This window comes from Rhipicephalus sanguineus, chromosome 2 (genome assembly GCF_013339695.2).
Source record: "Rhipicephalus sanguineus isolate Rsan-2018 chromosome 2, BIME_Rsan_1.4, whole genome shotgun sequence".
NCBI lineage: Eukaryota > Metazoa > Arthropoda > Arachnida > Ixodida > Ixodidae > Rhipicephalus > Rhipicephalus sanguineus.
In genome coordinates, this window is record NC_051177.1 from 198,109,368 (window position 1) to 198,123,581 (window position 14,214).

General features: G+C 49.7%; 1 pseudogene; it reads left to right on the plus strand.

Annotated features, from left to right (window-relative positions):
• The window catches only part of LOC119383984 (putative nuclease HARBI1), a 30,316-nt pseudogene that overhangs the window by 12,534 nt on the left and 3,568 nt on the right, over positions 1–14,214 (plus strand).

Below are 14,214 nucleotides of genomic sequence, written 5' to 3' on the forward strand. Positions count from 1 at the left end.
TACTCTTTCGGAAAGACAGAAGAGATAGAGGAAACGAAGAGAGGAGGAGAAAAAAAATGAGATACGAAAGTAAAGCAGGAAATGATGCTGACTCGGACAAAAATAAGTAAAAACGTCTATAAACTGGGGGCCACATCTGTTTGGTTGATGAAAGTCAGCAGAGCCCCATGGGCCTTGTGACGTCGAGCTGCACGACTTCTCGGAAAGAGGTAATCATGAAGGCTCGCATACTTACATCCGATCAGTCTACATTCCTTAATCAGCAGTGTTCCCTCCGTAGCACGACTTCTCGGAAACAGGTAATCATGAAGGCTTACATACTTACATCCGACCAGTCTACATTGCTTAATCAGCAGTGTCCCCTGTGTAGCACGACTTCTCGGAATGAGATAATCATGAAGGCTCACATATTTACATCCGATCTGTCTACATTCCTTAATCAGCAGTGTTCCTTGCGTAATCCGATGCTCAAGTGCTTCGCAGGAGCCGCAATATGTAGACGATGGACTGTTCAACCTCCTTGGCGGTATAAACGCTCGCGCACAGGCACAGGAGCTACCCTTTAGCTTATATAAGTCTGCTCTGACACAATGAATCTAGCCATGACCACGAACATGGGGAGGGATCGATTAACTTGTGACACGTTGGTCTAAGAGCAGCTTTAGGAGGTGTCGGCGCATCAGGAGGTGAGCGTTGCCTATCATCATACAGAAAATTTCCGGTCAGTCACACTCGTTACGGTTGCAAGTTGAAGCGAGGCGATCGGCCTCTTCATTTCCAGCAACGCCCGCGTGCGATGTCTTCCACTGGGCTGTGAGGGACACCCCACGAGAGATACTTTTTCCTGCCAATTCTATGATACTGCATTGAATTCCCACCACGGGCGGCGCAGGTTGAGTGGTTCAATAAGGCTTAATAGCTTTTTATTTAGCTTTTTGCTAAAAGATAAGTCTTACTTTATCAATGTAGCAAGTTTCGTACGAAATATTGAAATCTTTCACTCTTGGAACACCGGTTGCTTCCATTGCACGTCAGGTGGCATTTTGCTACATCGAGAGAGCACTGCCTCTGACGCACAACACGTCTCAGCTTGTTTGCCTAGCTCAGCTTGTTGACGTTGTTTTTCCTGTTACAGGCTCTATACGATCCCGCTGTGGCCACCGTCGAGCACGCTCTTTTTGTCTTGCTGTACTTGGCCGACAGAGGTGTCTTCATGCTACCTCGTAGTCAAAACCATGTTTTAGGTTTCTACCACTTGATGATCACGCTTCCTGTGAGTAAGCATTCTGTAATACTCTCGCTAATTGACCAATGGGTGTGTACCTGTTCTGGCCGACATTCTAGACACTTTACACTGACAGTCTACGAGGCAGCTTCCAGGAAGACTCGTCCGAGTAATAAAGCGCGTCTGGATTATGTGTGTGCGACACGACGCCACCAAGAATCGATAAATTTAAATTATGCAACGGTTATAAAAATTGTTATTCGCAAGGTTCTTTTGTGTTCGAACCGTTGAAAAAGTTACCCGAGTTTCGCCCAGTGCGAAACCTGCAGAAAGAGCGGAGCTGCGGTTCTCCTGTGTTTTTTCTTGTTAATTTCCATGATTTTCTGTGATGTTTTTTTTATTTTGTTTGGGTGTGAATGATTACGTTATTAGTAAAGTAGAGATACACGGGAAAAGACGTGTGGCAGCCCCTGCTGCACTGACTTTAGGCCCTATTGAGGCTCGAGCCACCCTTCTCTCGTTCCACTGTACGGCTACCGCTTCTATCGCGAGCGATGCAGTTAAGCCATTTATGGGCGTGTATTACTTATTGGAGCGCGACATGCGCCGGGGACACTAATATGTCTTCAGGCCCAGCCCTAGAACAGCTCTGCTTTTTTAACACGAAAGTGTTTTATGCCGGGGTCTACTAAGACTTCAGTGACCTATTTCCGTCACGGAAATGACGTAGAAAAACTATACACGATCAGAGGGCAAAGAAAAAAGTTCCGTCAACGGGCATCGAACCCACGACCGCTCTGTCCGCAACAACAGATGCCGGGCACGCTATCCAATGCGCCACGGTCACAGACTATAGAGACTTTACAACCGCGCATTTTATATCTACCACTCTCCCGGTCGGCGGGGTGGTGTTGCCCTCTGGGAGTGGTAAAGTAAAGTAATTCGTAAATACTGTGTCCTCCGCGATAAGCACCTGCAACGCGTTACACGTCCGTCCTATTCGGCGCGTTTTCAATAGAACTTCAATTTTGTCAATGCCTTAACACACCGCGAGATGGTGACCTTAGCGCAAGCGTCGTCAAAGCGGCGGCCTCGCTCATAGCATCACGCTAATTCCAACCAAAAATAGTTCTGCGACGCGCGCCTGCCTCATGTGGCTGTAACACCGCGTTCCCCGCTCACGCCCTCGCCCCGAGAAAAATCGCGGCCGGGCTACCGGGGTGGCACCACGCGCTTTGCGTTTCCCTGTAGTCCGGCCGTGGTGTTCAATCACATTTTAACATGCCGCGGGATGGCGACCAAGTTCTGCGTCCACTATGCGACGCTCTTCTGGCTATCACACCTCGTTCTCTGATTACGGTTTCACCGTTAACTACTACAGCTACCACAACGTTTTGTATAATCATTTAATATGCACGTTAGTCGTCGGGATGGAGATGCACCACCGATCATCAAAGTGGGTGCATCCACGTAAAACGGTGCTATAGCTGCCAGACATTGTGCAAACTCTCTTATATCAATGTACAGAAACATTCAGTTACTTCTGTAAGGGCCCGCTTTACTTTCGTGTTATTTCGATTCATATGACGGAGGGATCAACCATGTCTTTTTTTATTTCTTTATTTCAATACCCTAAATGCCAATTGGGCATTACTTAGGCGGGGGTATTGAGTGAATACATACATCTCATAAGCAAGATAAAACGAACATGAAATACCAAGAAGGAAATAAGAAAAAGGAAACAGCGAGTAAACTTGTTGACGGCCTCCAGTCACATACATTACCGACATTTATGGAAGCAGTCAAATACGTACTCATGAGTAGAGAAAAATTAGTTATACAGCCGAGTCCACTTCTAACGATATCGTCTATACCACTATATCGGATATAACGATGAACCATCCACTTTTGTATGCTTTCTGTGGTAAAGTAAACCGCGTATTACGATGCTCCATTGCCGTCATATCGGGTAAAGTGATTGAATCCGGCTACAGCGCGCGCCGAAAAGGGCTCTCCGCGCCGACCGCGCCGATGGCATGCACCGCGACGCTCCTCGCACCCCGTCCGCTCCCTTAGAAAACGAGGCGGCTGCGCCACTTACGAGGAAACGAGGAGCCTCGTACGCGCGCCCGGTCGCAACAGCTTTGGCAGGCATCGCTCGCTCGCTCACTCGCCTGGTGGGTGCGCGATGCTATGACTGTCTTTGTCCACAACTGCCTCCGTTTTGCGTTTCGCCGCGGACTGAACGTCGGGTCGTCATGGCCGACGTCCCGGCGTCCCGTGAAGGGGTGCCGGAGTTGTGGTCGGCGCTTAACTAAGATGCGTCGTGTCTGGACGACTTTCTCTATGCAGACGATGTTGTGGAAACATCCGAGTGCCTCAGTGATGAGGCGATCGTTGCGTGCTGCGGACAGCCGTGAGAGCGACGACTCTGACGACGCGGTTGAGCCCAGGTCTTTTTATTGCTATGATATGGACACTCTTGGCTAGTTTTTGCCGTCGCCATCATGTCCCGTGTATATCTATCTATCTATCTATCTATCTATCTATCTATCTATCTATCTATCTATCTATCTATCTATCTATCTATCTATCTATCTATCTATCTATCTATTGATATATATAATCCAAAAAGAAAATAAGTAATTCACAAAAATACTTTCCGAAGCGCCAATACGAACGAGCGACCCCTTGCTCCACAGCGCGCGGCGTTAGAAGGCTAGGCGAGGGAGCGTACGTTCCTCAGCATACTAACGGCGAGCTATTTATATACATTATTTACCGCTCGCGGCATGCAGATATCGGGGGAATTTCAGCGTGTTCTCTGCATTACCAGCGAGATGGCGCGAAGGGCGCGCGTTACAGGTCGTTGCCCCGCTCGTTGCGATGCGCGCGCTCCGCTAACACCTGTATTTCGCCATATACAGGGCGTAAGGCCTAGATATAGTCCGGCGTAGCGTGTACGCGCGACCACGCGCGACGCGGTTAAGCTATACCGGTCAAAACCGGAGAACTTAGTCTGGCGTCACGGCGTAGCTGGTGCGCCCGGCGACATTCGGCGCGCTCCGCGTGGCCGGCGCGGAAATAGAGCATGTTCCTATTTCACGCGTTCCACGCGGCTGGCGTTAGTCCAAATGAACTGGGCGCGGCAGCGGCGGTCGGCAAAATGGCGGCGTGTGGCCCGCGTTTGGAAAGTGTGGCCGTGTTTTACGATACGTTGGTCGACGATGACACGATTGCGCGCCTACTCGAAGGGATTATAAATCACATGTGTGTGTAGACCGGCAACAGCATGGACTGCTGCGACACGGTGGGAAAACGAACGCCTGGAAAGCCTGCGGAATTCGCTCTCGTATGTACGTACATACATGGTCCACTTCTGTTTCTGATGCAACGAATGTAGCTATTTTCTGGCTTCCAGAGCGTTCAATGCAATGCATGTGAGGAAATTTGTTTCCGATTCAAAGTCAAAACAGTGCACATAGCGAGAAAAAAACACGCGTGTCAACCGAAAAGCACGGGTATGGAAGCAGAGAGCGAGAAAAGTGTGTACGCGTCAACCGAATAATGCGGAGCCGCGAACACGTTCGACGAAGAGAGTGCGCATGCACTAGTAGGACTGTTGCTATCTTCTGGCTCTGAGGACGAGTTAATGCCATGAGAGCAAGGGAGCCGTTTTCGAAGAACACTCGAACAATGCAGTGAGCGCGGAAAAGCGCGCGCGAAAACCAAAAACAGCGCGCCGGCGGGGGCCGCGGGAGGCCCCGCCGGTGGAAACTGCGCATGCGCCACTGAATCAGCTGATTGCCGCAGCTGTCAAAGTGAGCGACTTTTCCAGCAGATGGCGCTGGCTTCGTGGCGGCGCACGCGCGCGACTGTAGAGTGCAAAATCACGGAGCTGGCTGGCGTAGTGGGCGTTGCGTGTGGACATCGTCGCGCGCGACATTGTGCGCTGAGCGCGCCGGACTATATCTAGGCTTGTAGTCGCGCAAGCGCGCGCTTATCTCGTGACGGGGGCGGTTTGTTCGTCTTGTGCGTTCACCGAGAAGCTTGCGTTCAAGTTAGAGTGCACAAATGATAGAATAAAAGCAGGACACCGACCATGAAATAAAATGCGGAAAACGACGTTTCGGCTCCCCTGACGGGAGCCTTGTTCACAATGAAAGCGAAGACGAGTGAAGCGATGCTTATGAGGGCTTTAAAATATGACGTAAGCTGCGGCTGTAGATAAGAGGGAGCGTTCCGTCGTTTCGGTTCAAAGTATGATCCGTCGTTTGAATCACGATGGATTCTAAATGGTGTCTTGCAGACAGTTTTTTCTCCTTTTCCAAGATCGTGGCGTTATCGAAATCAATGTGGTGGCTCAAGTTTTCAGCGTGCTCGGCCAAGGCATTCGAAGAAACTTTTTTCTTGTTGACGTCATTGACATGCTGCTTGATCCGCTGTTCAAAATTTCCTGTCTCGCCGATATATACACTGTCACAGTCTTTCCATGGGATCCGATAAACTACGCCAGGAAACTTTTCTTTTTGAAGCTTGTCTTTCACATTCACCAGCCGATGACGCAATTTCTGTGTAGGAACATGGGCTACTTGGACGTCGTAATGGCGTAGAACGCGGGCGAGACCCTCGCTCACACCAGGCACGTACGGTATAGCTGCGCGTTTTTTTGGCAACACACGGTCAGGTCTTGGCGGCTGAGACAGCTGGCGTTCCACCGAGTTCAGCATGGATATAGGGTAGCCACATGCCGAGAGATCTCGGTGCACTTGCTGTAGGTCAGCAGCCCTGCTACTCGGCGTTGTGCAGATGCGGTTGGTTCTGGTGACAAGTGAGGCCACCACCGATCTCTTCTGGTTTGTCGGGTGCACCGAGTCATAATGCAGGTACCTGCCGGTGTGCGTGCTCTTTCTGTACACAGAAAACGTCAGACGGCGCTGGTCACGTTTCACAAGGACGTCCAGGAAGGGCAGTTCGCCGTCTCTTTCTACCTCGGCCGTGAACTGAATAGAGGCTTCAGTGCTATTTAAGTGGGACAGGAATGAGGGAATTTTTTCTCGCTGAATTATGCAAAACACGTCGTCTACGTAACGAAGGAACACCTTAGGCGGCGTGTTGAAAGAGGCGAGTGCACGACTTTCAAGCCATTGCATCGTTAAATTTGACGCTGTTACCGAGATAGATGCCCCCATCGGTGTACCGTGCACTTGCTTGTAGAAGGCGCCTTCAAACACGAAGTAAGTGTTCTCCAGGCAAAAGAGAAGGAGCCTTTCCAAGTCAGGGACGTCAATGGGCGTCCTTTCAGGCAGTGTAGGGTCATCTTCAAGGGCGGCGGCACATGTTTCCGTGGCGAGTCGAATAGGAACGCTTGTGAAAAGTGACACGACGTCGAACGAGACGAGGGCGTCCTGATCATCGGGAGCATAATGACGAACCTTGTCAATGAAGTCTTCGGAATGGCGAACGTGAGTGGCACTTCTGCCAACTAGGGGGGAGAGAACCTTATGAAGGTAAGTGGAGAGCTTCTGAAGAGGAGAGCGAGTAAAGTCGACAATGGGTCGCATCGGGACGTTCGCCTTCTGGATTTTTGGCAGACCATAGAGCGCTGGCGCAGAACCATTTGTGCACAGAAGGGAGAAATACAGCCCCTTGTGCTTAGGATCAATAACGCGAAAAACGTCAGAAAGAAGCCTTTGCAGCTCGCGTTGTACCTTGGCCGTGGGGTCCTTCTTCAGACGGCAGTACGCGTCGCCTCGTCCGCAAGCAAAGACAACATCTTGTTGCGGTAGTCACCCGTGTTGAGAAGAACCGTCGCGTTGCCCTTGTCTGCCGGAAGGATGACAAGGTTTCCGTTGGAGCGAAGGTCTTTGATTGCTTGCTTTTCTTCTCTTGAAAGCGGGGAGACGTTTTGGTTCGGGCGCAACCGTGAAAGAAGGCCTATAGCGCGGGTTCGTGCCTCATCCCGTCTGACGGGTTCGATTTGGTTGATTGCATTTTCAACAGCGCAAACCAATCTTCTTGCATCTTTTTGTGGTCCAACGTTGAAGTTCAAGCCCAGGCTCAGGACAGCGAGTTCGGCAGAGTTTGGGTGGTACGACGACAGGTTATGCACGGTGGACGCGGAAACGTTTCTGCGCTTCGCCTCAAACGGCTGCGACAGCCTAGCCAGTTTGTTTTCGTGCGTCTCGTTCGTGCGACGAGACTGCAGTCTAGCCTTGAAATTAGCATGCAATTGAATTCTTGCGAACTCGTCCGGGACCCGATACTCCAGGCGACGGCGGGCGAAGAAAACTTCGTTCTCCAGGTTCCTTACGGTCTGCCTGCATTCCAGGATCCTGGCTTGCAGTAGAAGCTTCTCGGCCTTTGCAACCACACTAAAACCAAAACTTGAGCGGACAGGCCTGTTTAAACGTAAAGAACGGGGAATTAGTCCTCGGGACTTGCAGGTGAGGTTGAAACTACGGTGATCTTTGAACGCAGATACTCTGCTTGTCAATGAAATGTACTGGCGAATCTCGGTGATCACAGGTTGGCCGTACGCCCGGCGTAGGTTAATGAAGTCGAGGCTTTGACGGAAACCCGTCTGGTCGGGAAGTAACATGATAGAATAAAAGCAGGACACCGACCATGAAATAAAATGCGGAAAACGACGTTTCGGCTTCCGTGACGGGAGCCTTGTTCACAATGAAAGCGAAGACGAGTGAAGCCATGCTTATGAGGGCTTTAAAATATGACGTAAGCTGCGGCTGTAGATAAGAGGGAGCGTTCCGTCATTTCGGTTCAAAGTATGATCCGTCGTTTGAATCACGATGGATTCTAAATGGTGTCTTGCAGACAGTTTTTTCTCCTTTTCCAAGATCGTGGCGTTATCGAAATCAATGTGGTGGCTCAAGTTTTCAGCGTGCTCGGCCAAGGCATTCGAAGAAACTTTTTTCTTGTTGACGTCATTGACATGCTGCTTGATCCGCTGTTCAAAATTTCCTGTCTCGCCGATATATACACTGTCACAGTCTTTACATGGGATCCGATAAACTACGCCAGGAAACTTTTCTTTTTGAAGCTTGTCTTTCACATTCACCAGCCGATGACGCAATTTCTCTGTAGGAACATGGGCTACTTGGACGTCGTAATGGCGTAGAACGCGGGCGAGACCCTCGCTCACACCAGGCACGTACGGTATAGCTGCGCGTTTTTTTGGCAACACACGGTCAGGTCTTGGCGGCTGAGACAGCTGGCGTTCCACCGAGTTCAGCATGGATTTAGGGTAGCCACATGCCGAGAGATCTCGGTGCACTTGCTGTAGGTCAGCAGCCCTGCTACTCGGCGTTGTGCAGATGCGGTTGGTTCTGGTGACAAGTGAGGCCACCACCGATCTCTTCTGGTTTGTCGGGTGCACCGAGTCATAATGCAGGTACCTGCCGGTGTGCGTGCTCTTTCTGTACACAGAAAACGTCAGACGGCGCTGGTCACGTTTCACAAGGACGTCCAGGAAGGGCAGTTCGCCGTCTCTTTCTACCTCGGCCGTGAACTGAATAGAGGCTTCAGTGCTATTTAAGTGGGACAGGAATGAGGGAATTTTTTCTCGCTGAATTATGCAAAACACGTCGTCTACGTAACGAAGGAACACCTTAGGCGGCGTGTTGAAAGAGGCGAGTGCACGACTTTCAAGCCATTGCATCGTTAAATTTGACGCTGTTACCGAGATAGATGCCCCCATCGGTGTACCGTGCACTTGCTTGTAGAAGGCGCCTTCAAACACGAAGTAAGTGTTCTCCAGGCAAAAGAGAAGGAGCCTTTCCAAGTCAGGGACGTCAATGGGCGTCCTTTCAGGCAGTGTAGGGTCATCTTCAAGGGCGGCGGCACATGTTTCCGTGGCGAGTCGAATAGGAACGCTTGTGAAAAGTGACACGACGTCGAACGAGACGAGGGCGTCCTGATCATCGGGAGCATAATGACGAACCTTGTCAATGAAGTCTTCGGAATGGCGAACGTGAGTGGCACTTCTGCCAACTAGGGGGGAGAGAACCTTATGAAGGTAAGTGGAGAGCTTCTGAAGAGGAGAGCGAGTAAAGTCGACAATGGGTCGCATCGGGACGTTCGCCTTGTGGATTTTTGGCAGACCATAGAGCGCTGGCGCAGAACCATTTGTGCACAGAAGGGAGAAATACAGCCCCTTGTGCTTAGGATCAATAACGCGACCGACCATCATGCACTATGCTGGCTGTCGTCATTGAAGGATCCCTCAGGCCGCCTCGCCCGCTGGGCACTTCGCCTACACGACTACGATATCCGCGTGCTGTACCGCAACGGACGCCAGCATGCTGACGCCGACGCCCTCTCGCGCTCGCCCTTGCCTGACGACAATACCCCATGCTCGTCACGTAACATTATTGTTTATTCCATCGACGTTCACACCATGGCTACCGAACAGCGCAAGGATAAATGGATCGCCTCGCTGATAGACTTGCTCACTGATCCGTCGGCAACACCAACCACTCGCGCGTTGCGTCGTCAAGCCAACCATTTTGCCATTCGTGACGATCTACTGCACCGACGCAATTACAACGCCGATGGCCGCCAGTGGCTACTTGTGATACCCCGCAGTCTGCGTTCTGAAATATGCGAGTCCTTCCACTCTGATCCACAATGCGCGCACTCTGGGGTATCCAAAACTTACCACCGCATTCGACAACGATACTTCTGGCGAGGGATGTACCGCTACGTGTAGAAGTTCGTTCGCTCCTGCCTCGATTGCCAACGCCGAAAACCTTCAACGCACGTGTCACCCGCTGGTCTACAACCATTACCTTGCCCTAACCGTCCGTTCGGGCGCGTGGGCATCGACTTGTACGGACCACTTCCTCTGACATCGGCTGGTAACCGCTGGGCAATCGTCGCTGTTGACCATCTAACGCGATACGCCGAAACCGCCGCCCTCCAAGCGGCTACAGCGGGCGATGTTGCCTCCTTCCTACTACACCGATTCATACTGCGTCACGGTCCACCCCAAGAGCTTCTCAGCGATCGAGGCCGTGTCTTCTTATCGGAAGTCGTGGAAGCCATTCTGAAAGAGTGCAACGTTGTTCACCGCAAAACTGCTGCTTACCACCCGCAGACGAATGGCCTCACCGAACGCTTTAACCGCACGCTCGGCGACATGCTCTCGATGTACGTCGCCGCCGATCACACAAATTGGGATGCCATTCTGCCTTTTGTCACCTACGCCTATAATACCGCCCCGCAGAGCACTACTGGTTTCTCGCCCTTTTTCGTATTGTACGGCAGGCACCCGTCGCACACAATCGACACGATACTCCCATACAAGCCGGACCCGTCTGAGTGTGCGCCTATTTCTGCCACAGCAAGACTCGCTGAGGAGTGTCGGGAGCTTGCCAAGACATTTAGTACGAATGACCAAGAGCGGCAGAAGAGCATTCGCGGTGACACCACCACTTCTGCGCCCACGTTCCTCCCTGGAGCACTCGTATGGCTCTCGGTCCCTACTACTGCACCTGGCCTCTCTTCAAAACTACTGCCGAAATACGACGGCCCCTACCGTGTCGTCGAACGCACGTCCCCGGTCAACTACGTGATCGAACCCCTTGAACCATCTTCGGACATGCGCCCTCGAGGGCGCGACATTGTCAACGTGGAGCGCCTGAAACCCTACCATGACCCGCTCATAGTGACAAGCAGTTAGGTCGCCAGGCGGCTCCCTTTTCGTACCCGGGGTAATTGTAGCGAAGCGTTGGAAGCCTGTAATGGGTCGCCCTCTCGAGCGCTTACTAGTGGGTCGTCCTCTTCCGCTCTTCTCGGACAGCACGCTCCTCGCGCTCAGAGTCGGCACCCCGCCTTGACTGTCGCAGTCGTTTATCGTCGCCGAGTGCCCGCTAATAAACGTCTTTATAATATATACAATATTAATGAGAACTAACAGACAATAATGCCAAGGAAAGTATAGGGGATGTTTTTAGTAATAAATGTAAGGTAATTGTGAAGAAAGAAAAGTGGACGAAAAGATAGCTTGCCGCGGGCAGGGACCGAACCTTCGACCTTCGAATAACGCATCCGATGCTCTACCAACTGAGCTACCGCGGCGGCCATCCCCCCGTCCACTTTATAGGGTATATGTGTGCATTTAAACGTGGGAGCGTCAGTCAGCGCCGCCAGTAGCCATGACGGCGAGTGTGGAACACTCTTTTTCTGCCTTGTTGGCGTCACGTAGCACGTGAACTTATTACGAGCTGGCAGCTGACCAATAATCCCTCGCATACTACCTGAAAGCATCAAGTCTGCCAGAACGAGACCCTCGCTATGAATGAAGGAGAGAAGTGTTTATTTCAAGGGCTCGTTTTCTTTGTTATACACAATATTAATGAGAACTAACAGACAATAATGCCAAGGAAAGTAATGGGGATGTTTTTAGTAATAAATGTAAGGTAATTGTGAAGAAAGAAAAGTGGACTAAAAGATAGCTTGCCGCGGGCAGGGACCGAACCTGCGACCTTCGAATAACGCGTATATATATATATATATATATATATATATATATATATATATATATATATATAATATATATATATATATATATATATAGGTATAATACAACGGAGGCGTTGTCAACAGTGATATAAATATTTAATTCCCAACAGTTTCGGGAGGGGTCCTCCCTTCTTCGGGGGATGAGTTAATTAAATATTTATATCACTGTTGACAACGCCTCCGTTGTATTATACCTATTACCCAAGAAGAACTGGCCCATTGAACTATATCTACACTTACCTTTATATATATATATATATATATATATATATATATATATATTATATATATATATATGATATATCGTTGGTTCGAGCTCGTGTGTGTGTTCGTTTCGTGCATCTTTTTTGCTTGAGGTTTGCACTGCACTTCACGTTTCGACTTTCTTGCCGTTCTTCGCGTGACATTTTAGTTTGTTGCTGTCGCATTCATTGCTCCGCCCTTGCGGCGAAACTGATATTTTTCTTAATCCGCTTACAGCAATTATTGGTTCTAACGATGGTATTTCCATGGAACTTGGATGGCGTTATAAGTGGACTGCACTCCACTCATGAAAACAACGATGATTAGAAAAACATTGCACATATATCACGAACAAAGACCGTAAATGAAATGAGGGCAGTCATAAATAAGTTACCAATGTTACTAGCTATGCAAAGAGCCTTCGAGCGTCGAGTGAGAAATCGAATGACCTGTTATCTCGGCGATGTTAGGTGGAAAAGAGTTCCACTTTTTTATACATAATGATAATGGCGAATTGCGATACTTTTTTCGTCCTGGTAAAAAGGGCGTTACCATGTGCGCATGATCGAGGCCGGTTGAGAAATGGGGGGCTGGAAAGATATGCAACTGGGCGAAGAATGAGTTGCTGTGGTAGAATGAGTGAAATAACGATAGTCGAATATGTCGCCTGCGCATGACAAGTGTAGCAAGGCTAAGCTTTGCTGCTGGCAATGAAACACCTATGTAACGCGAGTAGGATGATCAGATAAACCGAACGGCTTTACTTTGTACCATTTAGAGCATGTTAGTAAGACCTACTAGTTCTCCCGGCCACGGCGGCTGCATTTTCGATGGAGGCGAAAATGTTTCAGGCCCGTGTACTTAGATTAAGGTGCAACGTTTAACTGACTGACACCAGTTCTTTCTAAATTCTTGTATCCATGCAGTTGTTTTCTCATTGAGACTGAGCTTGCGTTTTTCTAACATTATTCGGTTATGGGGAACGCGTGCAAAAGCTTTCGAAAAGGCTTTGAAAATGGCATCGATATAGACGGACACATGCAGAGCTGTGTGCAGGTCTGTCACGAATTCGAAAAGTTGTCTTACATAATTTTTCGCGAAAACCATGTTGTGTGTTAAGAAGTAAATTGTTACGGTTAAGATGGCCCGTGACCTGGGGGTGTATCATGTGCTATAGTAACTTACATTTGAAACAACCTAGCTTACACTGAGCGCATATACAGGGTGTTTTTTAAAAGTGCGTAGCACTTTATGGGCCCGGCTTGTCGTCCATCCAAAAATCTCATGTGGCGTCGTCACGCTCAAAATTGAGTGGTTACTACAGGCCTAAAACGAGGCTAGCAATGCTCAAAACCAGGTTAAGATAAATGAACAAGGTCTAAAATATTATAGTTAACAGAAATAACGAAGAAGTAATTGCAATAATTAACTTAAAATTGCTAAAAACGCTTCGGCAACAGGGGCAACAGGGCGCCCTCTTGCGCGCCGCGCAAGAGGGCGCCACGGACTCGCTCAGCTCGCGTTCCTCCTCTCACCGGCGCTTCTCTGGCGCCAATTGAGCGCGCGGCGCGTGGCAACCATGTCAACTGCACCTGGAAAGTTATCGTCGGCACCAGGCTAATCCCGAGGTCAAGGCTCAGCGAGCAGCCTCCGCTCGACAAGCGCGACAAGCCTAGCAGCAACAGCCAATGTCTCTCCAAGTGAAGGCCCAGGGAGCAGCTGAAGAACGCAAGCGGCGACAACAGAACTGCGGCACAGTCAAAGTCCTCGCGCATAGTTCTCGCGCGTTTGCACTTCGTAGTTGAGAACAGGTGCCTTTCCGATCATCGCGGGTTCGGTCCTCGAGTTTCGCCTCAAAAATTGAAAAGAAAGCCAAGGCTGGAAGCAAAAGCTTAATGAAAAGCGTATATAGAAAGCGGAACTAATAGTGCCTTTTCTTTGCGCTGTCGTGAGTGCCTCGGTTCGAAGCGTAGTTGTGCTTGAAACAGCATCCTTTGGATAAGCGAATTTTCACAGTAGGTACTGCGTCAATGTTTTTCGCTTTCAAGTTGTAGAAGGGTGTGTCCAGATAAGATCGAACACGAGGTCCCGGTCACCATTTCCGATTTTGATGAAAATTGCTGTAGGTCTAGGAATTACACCCAGAACAATGGTTTCGAAGTTAGTTTTGCGAAAAACAATTTTTCGCCTGAAACAAAAATCTA